This window comes from Anopheles aquasalis, chromosome 2, assembly GCF_943734665.1.
Source record: "Anopheles aquasalis chromosome 2, idAnoAquaMG_Q_19, whole genome shotgun sequence".
In the NCBI taxonomy this organism is placed as follows: domain Eukaryota; kingdom Metazoa; phylum Arthropoda; class Insecta; order Diptera; family Culicidae; genus Anopheles; species Anopheles aquasalis.
The window spans coordinates 38,183,895-38,207,532 of NC_064877.1; the positions used below are offsets into that span (position 1 = coordinate 38,183,895).

General features: G+C 50.1%; 1 protein-coding gene across 1 annotated transcript in view; it reads right to left on the reverse strand.

Annotated features, from left to right (window-relative positions):
* LOC126571309 (uncharacterized) overlaps positions 1-5,361 on the reverse strand; it is a 148,510-nt gene extending 143,149 nt beyond the window's left edge. Inside the window, exon 1 of the mRNA XM_050229696.1 lies at positions 5,171-5,361. The gene's annotated coding sequence lies outside the window, so the exon portion shown is untranslated. The remainder of the gene's footprint in view (positions 1-5,170) is intronic.
* Between the last annotated feature and the right edge of the window lie 18,277 nt (positions 5,362-23,638).

A 23,638-nucleotide genomic window follows, 5' to 3' on the forward strand; every position in this document is an offset into this window, starting at 1 on the left:
TCATTTGCTCCATCGACGGACACCAACGACGAGTACCTCTATTGGCTCAAAATGATGCTAGTCGATTAACCCACAATCTATTTTTATCAAATACAATCCCATCCTTGCGGAAGTGCTGGCCGAGCGGTGTTATGTTATTGATCGAAGACCCGGATCATTGGAACCAGTCATTGGGCTCGATGCCAAGAAGCTCCCTCCCTGGTGTCGTCCCGAAAGCCCTTTATTACCGTTTAGCTCGAACGCCTTCACCGTTCTGATGGCCACAGGTATTAGAGGCTTCGAGCTCTAACACCGCACGCACCCTGACAGGATAATATCGAACCGAGAACCATTCCACGGAACACGTCACACACATTTCTCGAACACCTTCCCCCTCTCCTTCTCCTCGTTCACAAACAGTCACCAGGCATTTATGAGCAACGATCCGTTACGCGGTGCAACCACAATAGTTCATAAACAATGGCCACCGAGCACACACACTCGTAGCCACAAACCGAAACCGGAACGGGCCGGGCAGCCAGCCAGCCACAACAGACGCCCCAACCCCAGGAACCCAAGAGCCACTCATATTTCATAGCTACTCAGTCACCGGAGCACACCGGCCCAGTCGGTCAGTCGGAAAACGGAATGCCGAGGTAATTTACGCATTTCGTACGACCCGGCCGACCCGGATTTAGACCAGTCCGGCTGGACCGAGGACGACTGCGGTCCCCGGATACTCGGTCCAACTCGGGCATGTGGCAATAAACACGACTCCCGATTGATATATAAACCTATAATTATTCGATAATGGCACCACGTTTAGCACCACCACCACCACCAACAGCATCTCACCACGCCCTCACTAGCCGTGGCCGTGATTGAATGACTGGAAAAACGATCCATTTCCGTCCTGGCACGGCCACGGATAGCACCACCGAGGAGGCTAGTTAGACCGGACGGTCTAGCCGGTCGTTATGCTTTAATTAAGCGATTTTGGCCACCCCCCCCCCCCCCCCTCTCTCTCTCAGGGGGCTGGCAGGTCGGGAATATTGAATATTAGCCCCCCCTCCTACGGTACAAGACATCAAATCGATCTGGTCTCCTACAAAACGGCAACAACAAGCACAGCATTCGGGAACCCATAAATCGAACCCATCCGGCGACCATCCTCTAAGCTCCAATCGGTCATCGGGACGGGCCGGGCCGGGTCGGCGGCCACCCGCCAACCGCCAACAGACACGGACCACGGATGTTCGCGGTTCCACAAATCACGGACCAGAACCGGTTCACCGGCCAGCAAAAGCAAACCAACGGACGCCTAAGTGAACGTGAAATTCGGCATCCATCTTAATAAAAAGATTATTACGAGCATCGTTTTCGGTGTGTTCCCGGCGCTTCGAATGGGCACACACCGCACACGATGCGAGACGCCGATGGTCGATGTTTTCCGATTTTCGCGCCCACCACCCACCACGGTGTGCGAAAGGTTGCCGCTTGGCTGGAGCGAACGAACGAACGAACGAACGAACGAACGAACGAACGCGTTCCAGCGTCCATCTATTCCCATTCTGTTCTGTGCACCAAAAGGCACCATGAACCATAAATTGTTTTAACAAACCACCCCCACCCTCACGAGGGGCGAACCCCTGGAGGGATTTCGTGCGGCCTGGAACGGGAATCGTTGCTCGGACGGTCGGGGTGGAGCCGGGTTACAGCTTCCGCTGTTTCCGCCAGCCGCCGGTAGCCAGGTTGATGAACGGTTTTTGTCCCTTTTCCAACGCCACACACCTGGCAGAACGTTCCAGTGAGTGAGGGGGGGGGGGGGGGGGTGGGGGCTGTGAAGTACGCCAACATCACAGCCACCACCCAAGTAAACCGAGTGCGTGCTTTGAAGAGCTGCCAGAAGCAGGTTTGGGCGTCGTCCGTCCGTACCAACGATGGTGGTGATTGATCTCCTTCGTCGCTGACTCCGATCTTAACAAACCGCTTGGCCATTGAGCGAGTGCTTCGGTCATCACCTTTGACGAACGGCCGTACCGATCTCGCCCACGACCTGTAGCTTGTTGGCTTTTACACCGCGTTACCTAATGATAACGTCAAGCTATCAATAGACATCATTAAGCCATTCAGCGTAATGAGTACAAATGCACTAATGGTTGCACCAACGGGCCCCGCGAGTACCGCCAACGGCGAGCTTTGCTGAAAATAGAATTCTCGATTCTAGCTCCGAACGCATTGGCTACGAACCCACGGAAACCCACGGAACGGAACGGAACCACGGAATAGCATTAAATGATTCTGTATCGGTGGTCGTTCCACATGTGCACGATACGAACCGAACATCAATCATCCTATTGCACAAAAGTGGGGGTGAGAAATTGGGTGAAGGGGGGGGGGGGGGACCCATCCGGTATAAATATGATCGACAGCATCGAGTTCAAAAAGGGGGCCACCAGGGGGCGCCGAATGCGCTGAAGCATTACGGTTATTAACGTCCATTCGAAGCCACCACCACCCCCCACCCCCGTTAACCCCCGGAAGCTATCGTTGTGTGCGCGTTTCGCGCGTTTAAAGCTACATCAGCTCATCGTCGAGTGAACCAGGTGCCTGTGTATGTGTGGCCACCCACCAAGCGTGGCTATTAAAGTGCTTCTGCCACTTTGCAGTGCACTTACTGTGGTCTCCTTTCCTTTGAAAACGTTTCATGCTGCCTCTTATTTCCTTTGGATTTCTTTCATGTTTTTCCTTCAGATTTCTCTTCGTTTCATTTATTTTTTATTCTTTTTCGCGTTTCAAACGGCAAGTGACAAGTTTCGCAGATCCAAAACAATCACGAAACTCGCACAAAATTAAGCCGGTAGGCTGGCAGGCTGGCACCAAATCCGAAAACCACACACCCACACCGTCGTCGACGATCTACAGTGGGTTTTATTTTGTTGCCTTTTATCCACCATTTTCCCCCCCAAAAATAAACCACCATTCGGGGGGGGGGGGGTTTGTAGCGGACAAACAAAGACCGTGGAGAGTAGAGGGAGAGAGAGAGAGAGAGAGAGAGAGAGAGAGAGAGAGAGAGAGGAAGGAAGGGCTGAAGAAACAACACAACACCTTTCCTGGTGCGCTCCGAGGTGTTAGAAAACGGAAAACTTGAAGCAAGTGTAAAAGCAAGCGCGCGCTCGCGCGAGCCGTAAACATTCAACAATCAAACTTTACACGAACAACATGCATTTACGTTTTTTTTTTTATGTCCCTTTCCGCTGGAGCCCAGGTCCAAGCCGACTCTCCCACTCCAACCACGACCACTCCGAGGGGGAGGCTGTTATGAAGGAATCTTGATCCTCGGTTGCGCCTCCTTTAAAAAAACCTCCTGAACCTGAACTTGAACAACGCCAGCAACGCTTGCAGAGAGTTTCCACCATTCAGCGGCGAAGGAAAAACTTGTTTACGCACGATGCGAAATCTCTGTTTTTCTCATAAAATATTCTACGCGTACGGACGCACGCACGGACGCACTGTACAAAGTTTGGGCCACGAGCCGACGGAGCGTTGTCGTTAGAAGGAACGGATAATGGCAAAGCGACAGTCAAAGTTGCCTGGCACTCAGGAAGGGATACCAGGAGCTATCTAGCTTCGCAAAGATCGGTTTTTTATGACTGCGTATGTGTGTGTTGTGTGTGTTGCACAATCTAAGATATCACCTCGTCGACCACGTCTACGGAGTGTGCTGAATGATGAGTCGTCGTCGCGTGGTGCCAAGAGCCGTCGAGTCGTGTGCCTGACGTTCTGGGTCTGACAGGTTGACTGACTCGCTGACTGACTGGCCCCGGAGGGCACGCCTGTGTGTGGGAATGCCTCCAGTCTAGGTTCCGAATTTGCGTTCAAATTGAATCAAAATCACTTTCAGATGCTGCCACTGCCGCTCTGCGACTTATTTTGCGTTTCTACGGAACATAAATTTTCAAATCTTCTCCCAACCCACGTCGGGCCTCACCATACCATACCGTCCATTTGCGCCATCGACATCACAAACGGAAAGGAAGCGGACCAAACCGGCCGAGGCCCAAATGACAACCCAATTGGTTTTGACAAGAATAAACAGTCAAACGCTCCGGGGAGTTGGGCTGGAGGGACGACGACGACGACGACGACGATCTGTTTATCTGATATCTCGTGTCGTGGCCCTGGTCTGGTACCCAGGTGCCAGCTTGCCAGCGTTGCTTCCCTTTCCCTGGTATCGGTTTTGGTCATTTCGTCTCAACTTTGTTTTTTTGGGGGCTGCTAACTGAAAAACTTGCAAAACAGAACAAGTTTAACATGATCCATCATGGGATGGGTGCGGGGTGGCATTTGGGGGTGGAATGGTTCTGAGAGAAAAATCGTCTCAATGGGCGACGCTTCTCCAAGGAGCACATCGCCCACCGTGCAACGAACTTTCACCATTAGATCGGATAGAATAGAAAGCTGCATCGCTTAGGGCGGCCACTACACTGGCCACGTTTCTTGAATGCGAAGAGGCCGGTTCATTGTTCACTTCCTCTCGCTGTGATTGGCTGTGGGCCGGCTAAGAAGGATCGCAAGCCAAGTCGTGTCCATGTTTCGCCGTTACAGGATACAAGAAAGCGTGGTTCTTCCGAGTACCGCCACAATAAGCCGTCTCACCTCAAGGCACGTCTCAAAAGAACATCCACCATTCACTGGCTGATGACGATAGACGATGTGAAGCCAAGAGAATGTTGCTTTAAACTAAGCGTAATGATTGGCCAATGATTGGAGTTTTGTTGATGACAGGAAGGGGGAGGAACAACAAATGAGAAATTCATAAATCCATTCTCATTTCAACTTAGAACCAATTTTCGAGCTCCTCCCTGCTGGGAGGCCTCGATTCATCATTTCCTCGAAAGTGATGGATTTTGTGGATAGCTCGGAGGCAGGATCCATCTGTTCAATTTATGTCTCAAATTAATCCTTGCAATCAGATCAACGAATTGACGGTCCTTGCTCGACCATCCTTCACTTGGAATCAAATTAACGTCGAATACAACGGGCATCGCTCTGCGAATTTGTCTACAGATCATTCAAAATGCTCATCCCACGAGCGGTTCCGCTTTCTGAGCAAACAAATTTCCTTTCCATAACTACTTCAAACGTGAAATCTGAAGTATCTCGCTACATCAAGGATGGGCACACTTACATGATGCTTCCTGTTTGAACGTCGTCGCTTGCTGTCGAGAGGCTGATCCGCCGCCAGTTGAAGCACCATCGGCACCGCAGGCCTGCTATCTCCGGTCTCCGGATGGAATGCGAACTTTCCGCCAATCGATCGAGTACCATTCAAAACGTACCACACTTGACGGCTACAATCACTTCACTTGCACGCGTATGGATTTTGACAACCGCCCCGCCGCGGAAGAACCGAACGGGAATATGTGTATTCTTCAACCTTCAACCTTGGCACAACGGGCTTGCAGGAGCTACTGCTTCGGCAAACTCGGTACCGGCACTGCCACTGCTCGAAACACAACAACGTGCACATACGCGAACACGCACACACTTACATAGAGGCACATACAAAAGGGGGCCCGAAATACACTGTAAGACACGACGACGACAAGCGCATACAAGCACACTCACTCGAGAAGCGCCTCTGGTACACTCTTCACATGCCTCTTTTACTTATGCGCGCCACTTTGAAGGATCAAAAACGACGGCGTTCGAACTTCAAACCACTCGACGGACCTCCACTACTTCTTACACCACACGACACGCACCGTATCCGGTGTTGTTTGATCACACCGACCTGCCTGCAGCCGTTCCCGGACTTCAAGGATTCCCGGGCGCAAGGATGGCCAACTGGTTTGTTGATGTCGCTGCCAGATGCAAGCGGATGCAAGTCACTGAGTTTCTATGGGTTTCTCTTGGTTACTTCCGTTAAAACTAGTCTAGGCAGCTCTATTCTTACGATTTAGATGGCGGTTTCTTAAGGGCTACGACCACGACTCGACCAAAAAATGATATGTTTCGGTTACGTCACACTAGCTCTGCTTCAGACTTTTGCTGTATTCTAACGATGCGAAGAGATGCGAAACTACCGGCGTTTACTACAACACTGTTCACACAGCCTGCTGTAACAGCTTGGGGTTACAAGCGTTGATATGTGTCTCCCGACGTCGCTTCCACTTGCTACTGTTACTCTTGTTGCTGCTGCTGCTGCTGCGACTTTTGCCGTGGTTGCTTCGATGGTGCTACTGCAATTGACATTTTATGGCCTGCTGGCGACGGCGACGGTGCGGAATCATAAAATGTAAATTAATTCCCATGGTTAACGGACAGACCGACGATTTGCTTCCGGTGGCCACGATTCATTCCCATTCACTCTCACGTCGAATCACAGTGCCGTGTCACCGCAAAACACGCGATTCCTAGCACCGCAGTTCGCACACACTCGCGAACACGCACGAACGCACGCACGCACGCACTCGATCGATCGATCCCCGGCCGATTTAATGTTGTGTTGTGTTATTTCCGCTGACAAAACCGCGAAACGGACAGCGCACACACGTCACGCACGCACGCACGCACACGCACATACACTTTGTCGTCTCACACGCGGAATCAAAACGACGGACGGTGCCGAAGCAAATGGCCAAAAAGCACGCACGAAGCACCGACCGGAGAAAACCGGATATTATAACGCACCAATGCCGTGCACTTGTCAGACATCCTCCCGATTCTTCCTGCACTCCGGATCCCCACAGGATCAACCGGATCAACGCGCGCGCGGTCAACCTCGAACGTGAAGCCGTTGCGAACGAATTAGTTTCTCGGAATGCAAATCGCTGCGTCAGACGTTGAAACGCGGTCACGGCTTGCTCAGCCTGCGGACTCGCCAACGTGATGCCAGGGCAATGAAACTCACAGCACGAGTTGCCCGAACCTACGACAACGTGGCGAATGCCTTGATGAGAGGCTCACAAGCAGGCTACTGATGCTGCTGGCGCTGCTGCTGCTGCTGCTCGATTGGATCGCCAGTTACTAGCAGAAATGGAAGCAGATTGTGATCACTTCACGATGCCATGGATCCGTGACCTACGACGGAGGACCAAATTCCTTAGATCACTCGTACCTCGAGTGCCTGGATGTTTCTTGGCAGCAATGGATCGCAATGGTGGCCGTTGGAGGGCAAGCACTGGCACCTCGGACGCACGTGGTGGGCAAACGCACTGCACAATACATAAACAAAACCGCAAATCGCTCTGCAAAAAATGCCAGCCAGCAGTGCGAGTAGAAACCGCGAGTAAAACCGCACACAGGCCCGCGCGCACACGCCTGGCTCTATCCGTCAGTGACCGCACCGTCAGTTGTGTCCGCGACCGACCGATTCTCACGACAAACTACCGCAGCTGAGCACGAAGCAACCGGCGTGAAGCGAACGTTCGGGTTTGTAGCCAGCTGCCACCAGCTGCTGCTGCTGCTGCTGCTCCACAACACTCGACAGGATTCGTCGACGAAAAGCGTCGGATCCGGTGGAGAATGAACCTTTTTCGATGAAAGGAACTCAGTGTTCGTCGGCGGCATCGGCGAATCGACGAAACGTACAATCGGCTACGCAAGCTCTCCTCACTTCATGCCGTCGCTATCGCTTCGGTCGCTTCGGACGCGTGGCCAAACTGTCGTGTATCCATTTCCGGTACCCCTTCCCCGGCCAACTGCTGTCAGTGAAGTGGGCTCATCGGTGCGGCGCGATGCTCGATGAACATGAATCAGAAACCAGCGCGGCAGCGCGTGTCAACACGTGGCGCATTTAGCAGCTCCGTGGTCCACGGTGCGGTGCCAGACCAGGCCATACCAAACCAGATCGTCTGCTGAGTGACCGCTCCTCCTCCTCCGGACAACCGGTTCGTTGCTGCATGTTGATGCGGAGGGAGGCTGACGACCGATGTCCCGGTGCGGCCAAAAACCGCCAAGGATGAAAGTCAACAGTCCACGATCTAACACGCGCTCGCTCTCTTCCCGTCTCTCTCTCTGTTCCTCTCTCTCTCTCTCTCTCTCTCTCTCTCTGTCTCTCACTCTCTCGCTCTCTCGCTCTCTCTATCTTCACCACTCAGCTTCAGTCTAAATAAACGAAGCATTGCCTCGATCCTGCAATGCAGGTATGTGAAGAGAACTTTTAATTGCATTCTGTAAGCGGACTCGCAGCGGAAACGGAATCTCACCTGTTATGTGGCACTGGAATCACCCCGGAAGGTACTCAAGGTTAATGGGTAAAACTACCTTAGACAGTGACAGTGTCTTCATTCTATTCACCTGCTTCAGTTATGATCAACAACTATTCTCCTATAGAGAGCCACCACCAGAGCAACGGGGATGGTCATGGCAAATGAGTCAAGTGACGTTGACAATCGACTTTCGATTGATGATAGACAAAGGCATTCCATATTGCTTTTGATTGGCAATTTGTGGCAACATCTGGCACTGAGAAATGAACATGCTTTGCATCGGCCGTTACAACATTGATCCCGGGAACCGAACATCGTCCGTATCTGATGACAATCTAGCTTTAGCAGATTGTTGATTTCTGTCATTCAATCAATGAAATATTGAGGGTTACTCAGTGCATGGCATAGCTAACGTTCGACATTCGATGCAGCACGAAATCGGAAGATTTTAATTAAAACATCCGGCACACCATCCGGAATGGCCACAACTCCACTGTTACTGAACAGTGGACCACCGGTCAGCATTTATTCCAAACGATGGAGATGCTGCTCTTTTGCTATCCCCACCTCACACCAGAGATCTGTGGATTCCGGTTCCGGGAAATCAATAAATTCAACCGACGTTCAGATTGTGCCACGCTGTCAGATACAACGTCTAGCGTGCACGCCAAGAAAGCTTGTAGTTGTTCAACACCCCCCCCCCCCCCCCACCGGGAGGGTGGAAATGAACGAAGTGTGCAACCATCATCCCTCCTATCCCACCTTCATCCCTTGCACGCCTTGTCCAAGTGCGCGTGGCGCGGTTTTTGGCGAAATGTCAAAACGTCACAAAAAGGGCCGAATGGCCGCTCGCGTTCCCTTTTCGCACCACCGCCACGGCCACCGCCTGAGGAAGTCACTCAATTCACGATTCCGTGCGCTGCATAATGCACCAACGGCACCATCGGCAACGCGCGTCACGAGCGATCGTGGGCGACCGCGAAAGCGAAGTCGGAAACTGTCGGCAACTTTGACAACGTTGTGTGCTCCGCGTGTGGCAATGATTGGATGAAGTTTTTGATGCAACCGTGCGCCGCTGTTTTGTTTAACTTTGTGTATCCCTTCTCTCTGCTGCACACCCCGCCACCCCCGTTCCGTTCGCTCTTGGTGTGCTGTTGGAATCGCAATCGAATCGGTGGTTTCGTGCAAAAGGCGTACAGAAGCGGCACTGTTCACGCTGGTACGCTGCTTTAATGGCTTCATCCAATTTTAATGCGCCGTTCCCCGCTCCCAAGTGAAAGGCCAACTCCAAGATGTTTCGCCGGACAAGCGACGTTACTCCACCGGTGACGTGTGGCCTACTGTGGCCTTTTGACATTTTGGCATTCTGGAACGAAATACTGCTCCTTCCGCTCCCGGTTGGCCGACGTACGATTCGACGAATCGCTACATGGAACACGATGGCCCGACCAGTCCAGAGTGGTGTACTGATGATGTAAGGATCCAATATCATACAATGCACACGGCATAAATATGCAACGAAATTCTATCGCAGCAGCCTCCCTTGCCTCTCCTCACACTGTTTTTGTGATGCGCTGGTGTAACCGAAAGCGCTGCAAAATGGATTAAACCGAGTTGAGTTACCTGGAAACAAATCTAGCATGATGGTGGTTGGGTTTTCTGATTTCACGCTCACGCTTCGGAAATTCGTTACAGGTTGGAGAAAATGTTAGCCTTTTTCGGATGAATTTCAACGCGGATGAATTTGTTTAGATTACCGATGGCGATGGGGCATGAATTGTTCTAATTTTACAGGTATTTTCATTTGCGCACTCGCTTAGCAGTCCTGATTCTTCGTCTTCACTTGATTTTAATTTCTCATCACCCAAGAACTTCTGTAGCATTTTTTATTTTTTATTTGATATCAAAAGGATGCTGTAACATATCAGTGGTTCGATTTGTACTTTCATTTTCCAAAATTCTTATTCACAAACAGACAGAGCTAATAACAAACTATAAAAGTCTCTTTTTTAGGGTAAAATGTTAAGTTAACCACGCGTGTAAACATTAAATGATGATTCAATACTTTAGAAGATATCGAGCATCAAAGCAATCTAGCGGTTAAAAAATGTGGATTGTCCTGATCCCCGAATCCAACGACCAAGGGATCCTGCCTTCCCATTGCCGTAAGTGCTCCGAGTGAAATTCGAGTTCTTCACAAAAAAGGATAATTACTGAGCCTGCATTATTCAAACGAAAGGCATCCAGTACCCCCTTCAGATCGCTTAGGCGTAAACGTTCCGTAACCTTCCTAGAACTGAGACGTTCAATCGTTCAATTAGCTAACGAAATGGAGGCGCCTAGTCACTCATCTTTCACTTCGATTTTAGCCTTCCATTGACTTTACAGCAGCACACATTTCCCAAACGATCACCATTGATTGCGTGAGGGAACTATGTGTTCAAGTGCAATCCACCAGAAATCCTTCGGAATTAAGGAGCATCCTTGTGTACTCACACAGTTGCAATCGTGCCCAAAAGGCTACGGTTACCAGCAGCTAACGGACCTAACGAATCGTGGTTAGTTTGTTTGTCTCTGTCTCGGTAGCAAGCAGCACCGGTCGAACGGATTCGGAAAGTGTTGCCCATTGTTTCCATTCGAAAGTTCACCCTTGAAACCCCCACCCCCTCCATGGTGCGCACGGTCTTTTACCGTCGATTCCGTTTCCGATTCCGGGCCCGCAGGACCCGACGGACCCAACGCAACGACCCCGAAAAACCGACCTGGAAGCTGACTAACGGGAAGGCCGGTAAAACTTTTCAATGACTTTTGTGCAAAAGCGTTTCCGCTCGCCAAATTTCGCATCCGGCCCACACCACCACGGACCGGTTCCGGAGCGCACGGGGGGAGGTTGCTTTACCTCACCACCCATTTCCACCGATTTACCCCCCAGGAGCCAAGCTCGCTGGAATCGAAATCGTGGGCCGCGTTGTAAAGCGTAGCGAAACCGACCGAACCTCGGCCACAGACTCCCTGCTGGGAGCCTTGTGTTTGGAGATTGGCCTACCGGTGCTCGAAACTTTCAACCTAATCGGATTAAAGTTTTCTACCTTTGCCAACTGCTGCTGGTGCTGCTGCTGCGGCTACTGCCGGTGCTATGCGGTTCGCGAAGTCCACGAGACGAAGGACTCCTGAAGTTCCTGGACACGCTCAGTGCGCTTCTGCGGTCCTTGGTTTCATCGCACCTCGCACGTTGGCTGACTCGGTGCATTCACGAGGTTCGAGTTGTAATTGTTTCCACTTATGGAATTAAACACACTTTGTAGCGTCCACCGCCAGCGGGCACCGCAATGGCGCACGGACGGACGGACGGACGTTGTATCTCTGCACGTGGCATGCCCGGAAGCTGATATGCTCAGCCCTTTTCCGTATGATGATTCGAATGGACACCAGCATTGTGTTGCGGGTTGTTGGTGCCACTGGTGCTAGAGCATTAGCCAGCTAAACCCCATAAATAATTCATGCGCCCTATGCTGAGCGTTGTTTAGAGGCCACAGAGGCCAGGGTGAGCACGCAGCTCTGCCGCTTCGAGGCATAATTGTGTCAATCGATCGAGTTTACATCCCAACATGCTGCAAACATGCTCGATGCTGGAGGAAAGATTTAGTGAGCATTGAATACTTCATCACCCACGGAAACTGATCGTTTTATCGATCCTGCTGCTGCTGAAGATGAAGGACAGTAATGTCCGTTTAGACCACCCCACCCGGGCTGGTGTCCAGTCAAACCTACTAAAAGCCGAGACCGTGGCCGCCTTCATTATGGCCACCGATTCCCCTAAACCGTTTCCACAGCCCTGTCAACGCACCTGTCGATGATGAATGAACATTTCCCGGCCACATTGCCACAAAACATGCACCGAACATGCTTGTCCGTCGACGTCACGCCGCTTGCCATTGCGTGTGTGGACAAGCAAGCAGCACCCTTTTGTGTGAGGATAATGATTGATAAACAACGATCCTTGAAATTAATGACGATGAGGGCACGGAGAGGGATCCCAGGTAGGGAACATTCCCTGATGCCGGTGGCCGGACAGATACTTCACTGACGCGAAAAGCCGTCACACCTATCAAACGAAACGTGAACGCACCAGGCCGCTCCGGTCCGATTCGACGTGCTCTTTGATGTGGCATCAAAGTGATTCCGCGCTGCCACCGTGTGCCGTGCCTTGCCTAATGTCGGTTCTGTGTGCCACGGCCAGACGAGCCCAGACGAGAGGAGACGAGACGAATGCGCACCAGGGCCCAGCCCCAACCACGCTGTCACGCTGTTGTGACAGTTTCTGTTTCGTTTCAATGTTTATTTATTCACATGGCCGCATGATTCACGTGTTCGTGGCTTATCAAGAAGCGTGTATCTTGCTCGCACTGGGCTGGTCACTCGGCAGTGGCACCACGGTCTGGACTGGAAACCAGGAAAACCAGAAATGTTTCCGGTGGACACCAAAAAATAAAAAACAGACCCCCGGACCACGTCGGCCGCTCTTGTTGCTACGATTCAAATTGATAACAAGAGTCGGGGTCATGCGGAGGTTGGTTGAGCGCAACAACATTGCAAAACAGACCGTGTTTGTATGTATGTGTTCACAGTTAGGGATCAGTTCTGCATCACATCTGAACTCAAACTCGAAACAAACAACTAGATAATTAATGTAATTTACTGGCACCGGGGTAGGGTTTTCATTGACAACGTTGTCTCGACGCTGGTCTCCTCTTGGCATCATCCAACACACACAGAGTGTTGGGTAAGTGTTCAAAATGGCGCCGGCTATAAAACCATTTTTAACCATTCAAACCTTTCCCGTGCGGCGTGTTACCTGCACCCATTGCGAAACATTTTACGAAAACCATTAAGGTTTCGAGTTTCCACGGACATTAACACCGGACCGTTGACTGGTCTGTCATCTAGATGGCCGGATGAAGAGCGTTGACCATGTTTTTCAAGCATCTCGCGCACTCTCACGCTCTTTCTTTGTCTCTCTCTCTCTCTTACTTCTCTTTCTACTCCACTGCACTTCGTGGGGTGATGTAACAACGAGCCAACTTAGATGGATTTGAGAAAGAAAAAAAAACGCGAAGGCTTCTCCAGAAGTGACTAAAACGCCCGAAAGTAGATACAAAGTGTATTCCGTGTGTGCGCGCACGCGCGCGCGAAACGATAGAACTTGATCCTGAATGGTGAATGGTTGCGCGCTCAGGTTCAGGACCGCCACCATCGCCTTGGTGTCGGCCGGTGACGGTAAAAGGGTCATAAAATCTGACTCAAGTTATGGGGACACCATGAACCCATCGTCACTTTCCCAGCCCTCACTCTCTCTTCCCAGAAGCTACAGATGTTTTCGAAGAAGCAGCGGCCGTCGCCATCGCCCCGACACACAGCCTTGAACTGTACGCACACCCACACCGTGCTGGTCCGGTTCGAAATGGGATAATTAACGTTACTTGATTATGATAATTTTATTACTCTCGCTCCCCTCCCTCCCTTCCTTCCCTACCATGTCACTGATTTGCTCCAGTTTTCGGCACCGTTGGCACGACTCCCGGTCGGTCTCAAAAGATGCTCCTCGTAGACGAAAGTGGACAACCGTACTGGACGACGACGACGACGACGGAGATTACATTTTCGCTCGGTCAACCGTTGCCTACCACCATTACTATGGCGCGGTGTCCCCCTCTCCTCCTCCACGAGCCCCTACGATGCCCTAAAAACAAACAAATTCGAAAGAGCAATAAAAATTTGTCTAATCCCTAGCAGCCAAGACCGGAGACTCGCCAGCCAGTGGCCTCAGCTGGTGCTACTGAGCCCAGTCGCACCATGTTTTGGGTTCACTTTGCGCTTTGAGGAAGGCCAAGCTGGGGTGTAGCAGCTTATTGGGAAGGCATTACCGTCGCCTGACTGGCTGGCTGGCTGAATGCGCTGCGCAGCGCTGCGTTCCCGAAACAGTAAGAGCTTCTTGTCCGAGCTGTTTCCGGTCGTCGCCGTGAATGCTTGAAGGCGAAGTTGATGGACACTGTCCTAATGCTGCAATATCATTAGAATTAATAATTCAACAGATGTTAATTGAGTTCCAGGCAGTTTACGGCTCGAGCTCAGCGTTCGAGCTGCTCCACCACCCGTAGATCGGTTTCTAGCGCAAAAGGTGAACCGTTTCGTGGCCCTATAATGGGGTGGCCCGACACCGGTGGCACAAGGAAGGCAAGTGCTACCGCTAAGACACAGTCTTAGATGTACAGAGTTCTTGGTTCCCGTTGCCAAGAACACGCCAACTGTAAGCCATCGACAACGAACCAGTCGCGTGCATTGAGCGAAGGTGCAGCGACGACGACCAGGACCGTACAGGAAATGTCAATGCATCGGTGGCCAAACTTGATCACCCACCCAATGTGCCAGCACTCCGGCCCAGAGCAAGGCGAGTAAAACTTACTTTTTGGGGGGCCACCTTCTCTGGGAGCGGTGACTGTGTTATACGGTCTAATGAATAATTATGATCTTTCGCTCCCCTTGTGTATGTGTGTGTTGCGTCTCACTCGCTCACTCCCACTTCCGGATTGCCAGCCGGAAAAACTGGGTTTGCGAGCAGAGCAGAGCTTAGGCTAGCGACCGGCGCACAGACCGGAGCGAAAAGCCATCTCAAAAGCACAAAGTAGCAACGGTTGCGAGTCTTCGGTTGTCATGCTTCTTCACTTCCTTCCCTCGCCCAACACCGTGTCTTGGGAATGTGATGAAAGTTTTACAGGGAAAAGCACTTCCGGTTTTGTCTCAAGCCAAATCGAGTCTTGTGGAGTCACTTTGCCTGCCAGCCAGCCAGCCATTGCCACGCATTGCTGCACTCGCTCTCTCTCTCTCTCTCTCTCTCTCTCTCTCTCTCTCTGCAGAGGAGTTGGGTGCCGTGGAAGCCGGATTTGCCGCGGTGTTGAGACGGCAGGGATTTGTGTAAACTATATCCCCAAAACTTTTCCCCCAAACTTTAGGTTAGTTCAGACGATTGGCTTTCTCCTGATCCTTACTCCGCTGCTTCCCTGTCCCTTTGGTGCACTGCGGCCTCGCTCACTCTCTCTCTCTCTGCGGGAACCATGATTGAGAGGTTTGGCTGCTCGATAAGCTCGGTTGGAAAGATTAATTATTTCAGCTCTATAGCAGCACCAGGCAGGAAGAAGAACTTGCTCCTCTCCGCTTTTGTTTTTGAGGAGTTTTTAAAGAAGTGGTTTTCCGTGTCTTTTTTGACAAACTGTCTTGCAGCGATCCCGACAGCCTCGTGTGGCCGGACGATCGATCGATAAACATGAACTATTGACGACGGCATGCCAGCTGCTTTTCCCATAGGTTTAAGGTTTTGTACACTGCTGAAGCATCGGCATAGGTTGTATGAAAAATTAAAATTAGTATAGAAAAGGTTGTCTCGGGGTCTCTGTGTTGTTTATTTAGTAACAGTTACGGCCATGTTTTTGCATGGATTTTGAAAATGGTGGTATAAATTTGTGCCATAAATTATTTCCTTGAAAGACTTCCAACCTGCATTGCATATCATCTTTCATTACTTTTTTATTTTTTCCGGAAAAGTAGAGTAAACCTCATGTGTTTCCAACCTATATTTTATTGTATCGTTTTGCAATCCTCCACGTCTAAAAAACTAGTTGAATTAAACGAAAAAAGATGTTCTTCGAGGGTCATCAAAATGGTTTTGAAACAACGAGTTATTTTACACCACTTTATCTCCTCTATTCAAAGCATCCGCTAGAAAAATCAACGATTTCGCACAATGATCAAAGCATTCCTAGGTAAAAATTATTTGTTTGTCTCATAATAACTACTTACTAGATAATAATTACCCGATGCCTTCGTCGGTAGACTTCCGGGCATAGAGATAACCCGCAACACGGAACCAGGGACCGAATGTCAAGTGATAAAATTGGAGGTTAACTAGCGGTGCTAATTGCTGCAATTTACTCGTTGCTTGACACAGCGCGTGAGAAAACTGCATGCCGGTGAAATTATAATTGTATTACCCCGGTGGCCGGCACCGGACCTGTTATCGCGCTGTTCCGATCGCTCATTAGCCTTTCACCCTCTAGTATGCGACCAGCACGGTGCTGCTCAAGTGTAAACATGCAATTTTCCCATCCACCACCATCGGACCTCTTCAAAGTAATGTGAAGTGCTGCATTTCCCTCTTCTACAACACACCCATCCCATTTTTTCCACTCTCTCTCTCTCTCTATCTACGTTTGTTCACCCCTTTTATGCGCTTGCGGCATGTGCTACGGACGTTTCTAATTATTCATTGGCGAATAACAACTTATTTCCCATTAATATGACATTCCTTGGCACGGGCACAGTCCGTCACGATCACGGCGGGGATTATTTTTTTACTCTCTCCCTCCCCTTGTCCCCCTCTCACGACAGCAGTCCATCCACTATCGCCATTCCCTGGTTGTTTTTTTTTTGTTTTAATTTGTTTTTATCACCTGCATCACCTGGTTCTTGGCCGTCCCGGCGATGCACACCGTGAGACGAAACAAATGGCCATTCGGCACGTCAGCGTAGTAAGTTCGCGTGAGTTCGCCCCGGCCACGGTGCAGCTGTCGAAGCATCAATTAGTGAATGTAAACGCATCGCGAAAGGATAATTACCCACGTCTTCTGCGCCACCATCACCATTCTTCGATAAAGCTACAAAAACACCATGGTGCTCGTTCCGTTTCGATGAGATGAACCAGAAACGGTTCAGTTAAAACAAGAACAACTCAGCGAAAAGTAGTTCACCGAAAAAGGAAAGTTTCACCGCCGTGTATTCTCATCGATTTGTTCTACGAGCTCGAACCTCATTCAAGGCCTTCACAGCATAATCCTGTCCGTAATGCACACCGGCTCGAACTAGAATATGTTCCTCTCGTGCACTTTCTTCCTTTTCTTCGGCCCAAAGTACACACCCACATTTTGGCCTGGGGCAATGCCGAGACCGCCTGGGAAATAGCGTGCGCCGCCTGATGCACCCGGTAAGTGCTTCCAAATGTAGCAATTTCCGGGAAAATTGATTTACTTCCAATGCTCGTTGCTGGAACGCGCGATGCGACGGTTGAGTGAGTTTTAACAATCGGCGAACCATCACCGGAGGGCAACCGAACGGCCTCGTACGTGCCATAGCCCGTGGTAAATCGTGAGTTTTTATTCCAAGAAAATCAACCACCAACACCGAACCCGTGTTCCGAAACGCTACGAAGGTTTATGCCGGCCGGTACCGCGCGAACCAAGCTCGAATGCTCCACGTGACGGAAATGAAAGTAGTTTTTGGGACGAAGCCGAGACCGAGGTACGTCGTCGTCGTCGTCGTGCGATGTTCGACGCTCTGTTTACCATGCGCAAGCATCTGTCGATGATTTATTTACCTTTCCATCTCCGTTTTCAATTTACGGTGCCCGGTCCCGGACTGACTGACTGATGATCGCCGAAAGTCGAGCGACGTTGCCGTTGGGTCTTCCAAAGGGGCTTGGGGCGGAGGAATCATAAAAGCTTTTCACTTTCACGGCACGCTTCTCGGTGGCATGTGGCATGTAGATCAAGGAGCTTTGGAGGACCTTTCGATGAGCTGCGATCGATAGTCACCAATTGGTACACTGGAACAGGTGTGATCCGTGGAGAGCGAGACAAAGAATGAATCGTTTTCACGGATATTAATCGCACATAATCGCCAGTTGGCCCAACACCTGTGTGTACAATATGTGCTCGTTTGTCTAGTGACCAGTTTGCCAGCGCTCATCGATCCCCGGCACGTTTCCAGTGCGTGACCAAACTGAAACATTTATCCATTACTCAATATTCGATAGTGAGCCACCGGTAAAAACGTGTCAGCCCAGCGCGACACCGCACCACAATTTCAATTGGCCAAAGTTTAGCAAAATCCCTTGGAGTGAGAATCTGGAAGCATGCCAGTACGCTCCAAACGCACACTGGGCGCTGGGCTGAAATATTCAAAAACCCAACTGCGGTAAATTATACATAGACCAGCGCACACCAAACCGGGGAGGGCACTTTGTTGGCATCAGGTACGATGAGGGCGCCTCATCGAAAAAACAAAACATTCCATCCCATACCGGGCCATCCCTTCCGACCGAGCCCTCCCGGTCGGTCGGTCGATCGATCGATCGGATAAGCAGCGGCTTAACGAACGGTAGCCGGCGTACACACTTTCCTGGAGGGCACCGCAACGTTTCTGGGAACGCGCGACGCCACGCTACGCATTTGACAGGTTCACCCCCGTCCCCCTTCCCGGATTAAGCTACGAGCAGATTGAAAATCAACGTGTGCAATTGAAAAACGATCTGCCACAATCAATATGCTTATACGGGCGATCAACGTGCGGCGATGCTTGTACATTTATCATAAATCCGACCGCAATCTGCCGCAGAGCCTCCAGCGTGACATGGCGCACAGAAGATAACCATCACCGACGGTGGGTTGTGGTAATGCATTTCTGGAATAGCCATTGGATCGATTTCCTGCGGACATTGTAATCGACGTTATTTCCATTTTGCAATAAAAAAAAAAAGATAAATGCTTGATTTCTATTGCAAAAATGGGCATGTTTGAGATATGGCTGCAGGATAGATGGTGCAGTGTAACGGTGGCCCTGTTTGGCGCAGTAGGAAACCATTTATGAACTAGTCGTAATACTGAAAATTTTTTGGTTTTCTGAATTTCAATCTATTGGCAACACGCTAGTGGAATGCTTTCAACTTTGAACTTTACATATTACAACGCTTTTGAATCTATTTGAATGAAAAACGATTTTGATGGCAGCATCATAATCACACCTACACGACGGTCTCCATAGTTACAACACTGATTGCAAAATGTCGAAGCTAAATTTATTTCGATATCATTCGAATAAGGGAATATCAGAAAACATAATATTCATACGAAGTTCTTTTAATTCCAAACCTGTGCAACAGAACTATCCTCATAAAGGTCACTTGAAAAACGTACCAATAAATTCTTAGGAACTGATACAATGACTAAGGAAGGTTGAAAATAAAGGATATAGCTTTATGGGCATTTTCCTGCACCTACTACTGCCGATACTATTTATATATCTCACACTAAAACACATAAAAAACCAAAACAACTTTCTAATATTAGGCAAAAAGGTTAGATGCGAGTCATCTCTACAACCAATAAATTAGCTCACTAGTTACTATTGGCGAATGCAAGTTCAAATGCTATCTCAAGTCCCTACGCATACGCATTTTAGATCTACACCATCATCACACAAAAGCATCGGCCGACCACTTCCCATGTACAGACACAGTCTCATAAACTCGAAACACTCACGAGCCTTATTGCTGTTTCTGCTAACTTCTTTCCAACAGCAGCACCACCACCGGTACCAGCAACGAGAAAAAAGTTTTGCCGCTCAACGGGAAAAAAACGATTTCCATAAATCTTTGCTTCCAGCGGCCCATTACCGAGACGCTACAGTGCGCTACATTTTTCACACAACCATGTTCCGGGGGTGCTTCGCATATTGTACTTCGTTTTATGTGCACCGTATTTTAACCGCCAGACGTATGATCTGAGTACGCTCCGTCTAAATCACTCGCGGGATCTTCATCATCTTGTTGATTTTAAGGTTAGGCGTCGCTGTGCCCACGGCGCCCCTTATCGCTTTTCCCCGGAAAAGGCCCTTTAAAGGTGCGTGAGGAGGAGGAGGAGAAATAGGGCCTGTCCCCAGTTAGTTATTGCAATGCTTAATCGAAATGCAATAAGCGTGTGCGTGTCAGAATGAGAGAAAAATAAAGCGAGCAATGGAGCCCTACTAGTTCCTGACGAATGCCGCAGGCTAGTGCGCCGTTGCATGAACCGGACAATACCGGGGACAGACAATTCCATTTCCGACTCTAGCTAGCAACCTGCACTGAAACATCACCCAAATGCATTGCGACGAGGGATGCATGGCGATTTTTGATTGTCCCTGCAAACGGTTTGACACAAGGGACATAAATCTTCAGCGGCGAATGCACGAGAACAGTACTCCAGGCGAGCTAACAAGATTCGGATGCCCTGTGACGATATGCTGCGATGCTCTACGGCGGAACACAACACAGGACAACGTATGTTTCGCATCAGAAGCCACAGAGGCAGTTGGTTGACCTTTGTCCGTTGATGAGAGTGAGAGAGGGAAAAAATCGGATCTTTCGGATTTTAGCCAACGGTCACGCTGGGATCATAAGATCGTATCTCGGCGGGCGGTATAAACGATCCAACGTGCGCCCGGATACGTTATGTTCCGCTTGCTTCGGTGACCGCCTGGTGCTTCCATTTCCATCCGCCTCAAGCGAAATGGCTCATACTACCGGTGAGGGCCGAACGAGAAGGGATGCCAAAAATCAACAAACTTTAGGAAAGAAAAAGAACGAAAACGGATCTACATTTTGCAGTTCCAAAACCGTTCTGCAGAAGGGAAGGTTGCGAGCGATGCGGCTTAGGGCGCGGCCACGGGTAAGATTGAGATCATTAAAGACCTGGCTGTTCACCTGGGGAAAGAGGAAAAGTTAAAGTCGTGCATCGTCTGCTGGGAAATGTGCTCACGCTGAGGTCACTTATAAGTTTGTTTGCCAGTAAGTTTGTCACCATTTCTCCCGGAATCGAATTGTGAAACCGGGAAATGTTGGTTACATGTTCCTTCGTGTAGATAACTCGTTTCAAGCCAAGATAAGTTTGTTAGTATCGGATTTCCCTCCAACACTGAACTCGTTACTTGAATGCCAAGGTCATTTTGATATGCGACAGTTGAAATCAGTGATATTTCGTGATAATTTTGATGGAAAACAAGTCGAAGAAAAAGATACTGTAATTAAATGCTTTATCTTTTCAACACTAGGAAAGAAAATGCTAATACTAATGCTCTGTATTAATGGATTGCGATGCTATTACAATCAGCAATTCAACATGTCCCTTCCCTACAAGGTTGCAGGATATTGTCAAATGGAAATTGCTTCCAATTAAACAGTACTCCAGGCGAGCTAACAACACTTTCTGAAAATTACACGATACATAACGGCAGCGTCGCCAACCAGCGCATGTGCTCCACAGCAGAGATGAACGTAATATTTATTTTAAAAAACGCGCAAACCTTGTAGACAACAACACAGCATAGACTGTATGAAAATGTACAATGCAGCAGTGCACAAAATCCAACAGAAACTTCAAAATGTCGACCACCAGAATCGAGCTATCGAGCCGAAAACAACACAAGGGGGAAAAAGGGGGGAAAGAAAAGCGAAACACAATCCACAATCAACATCCCGGAGCACGACTGTTCGCTGTCGGTAAACAGCTTCCCGGTTCCATTTCAACGAAAATCCTCCCTCTCCTCCTTCTTCTCCTGCTGCTGGTCCCGCAGCCGCCCCATTTCGCTCGTGACAGGATTCCGATGTCCGATGGTTTTATCTTCGAAACGTTCCACGCGCAAACCATCCCGTGTCACCAGCGTGAGCACACGGGACGGTTTGTTGTTCACGTGCGCTCCACCGATGTGATCATGTTCATTGACGCAAACACCGAAATTGCCGGAACGGTGAATAACAAATTTCAACCAGCACATACACCTCTCCGGTCCTAGCAGAAGACGGGCAGGGGATGAAAACATGCTTTCACACCTTTGATCCATGTTTCAATTTTTGGCGCGCGTTACATTGTACTCGGAATGGCGCGGGCCACCACCGACGACAACGCGACAACGCCGGGATGCGCGATGCGGTTAACTTAAATTGAAAAAGTTAAAAACTGTTTAACATATTATCCACGACCTTACGACGACGGTATCGCCAAGGCGTGAAGGCACTCTACACGCGGCGGAGGACGCCCAGTGTACCGTACTCCGTTCCGTTGTTCCATGCCAGGGGGGAACAAAAAACGGAGTGGGAAGCGTACCAGCGTACATTAAGCACGATCACGGCGTAGGCTGAGAGCAACCATCCTTCCAGCAGCAACCCGATCCCTAGCCTACTATTGGGGAGGGAGCACTGCTCCATCATTCGACACATGTCGACGGTGTGCCAGTACGCATCGACCCGCTAGGCCGTGGGCATGCTTGTGTGTCCGTGTTCTTCCGTCGCCGTATCATACCACGTGCCACGAATGTTATGCAATCATCGTCATGTCATCATGTTTATCTAAAGTGTACAGCTTCTCGTCGCTTCGTATCATTGCTCTGCCCTTTCGCTCACCTGTGCTCTCTCTCTCTCACTCTCTCTCTCACTCGCACGCTCGCTCGTCCTCTGTATGAAGGTAATGGAAACCTTTCGCGCTTAAGCTTATCCCAGCCAGCCTCTTATCGCCAGAGTGGAGGGCATTTGATCCTGGAGCACCAGACCAGAGGAACGTCAACCAACACCGATACCGTGGTGCCGTGATCCCGGTACCTTTCGAATGATGTTTACCCACCAGCGGCACACCGAGCCAAACAGAAAACAGTGAAGCAATGCAGCAGCAGCAGCACCAGGAGCATTGCCACGAAAAGGTAAACCGAGAACGCGAAACACTCACACCGAAAGATCGTGGGAATCATTAGCAGTAGTGGCAAGCAGCAACCGAGGCAGCTGATATCGACCGTTGAGCTGCTAAGGATTTCCGAGAGTACCTCTCAAGGCCTCACATTCCTGTACCACTCTCTTCCTGCCAGTCGTTTGCTCCATTTCAACCACCACCACCAAGACGCCATAAACAACTAGTCACTCAGACCAGCGAGTGCTGCTGCTGCTGCTGCTGCTGCTGCAGTGAGGTTGGTTGGTGCCGCCGAAATTCGCGAGCAAATTTATGCAAATTGATCCAAAATAAGATTTATTTATAAGATGTTTCCTTTCGGTTCCATCGACGGTGGTGGCGCTGGTGCCGGTGTTTGAGGCGAAAGAAGCGCGGTGCTTCCACCACTCGTTACAGACCGGAACCTCTTAAGCGAGTGTACGTCGAGACTGTCGGACCGGCAGACTGGCAGCCAGGCCAGGCAGCCAGGCCAGTTCCGTTTCGAATTTGAGCATTTCAGCATTCACCGACAGCAGCAAACAACCAGCATTCTCGCCAGCGCCCTCGCATCACCAATCATCAAACGGACGGACGGAAAGGTCCTCATCCGCGTCCTGGGTGCAGGCGAAGGGGACCCTGGCGACCCTCCCGCAAGACGGCAATAGGGCATCCATTCTGCGCCTCATTTGCCCACCGGTCGAGGGCATGGAAACGCCCCACCGCGCGCCCACCCCCCACCGGACCAGCTCCATGAATATTCATCATCAATAATCTGAATTATTTGCATGTCAATTTTCATCTCTTTGCGTTCTCTTTCCCTCTCGCACTCTTTCTTTCTTTTATCCGCTTCTTCCCCTTCCCCGCTGGTGTCTGTCTATCTGTTGC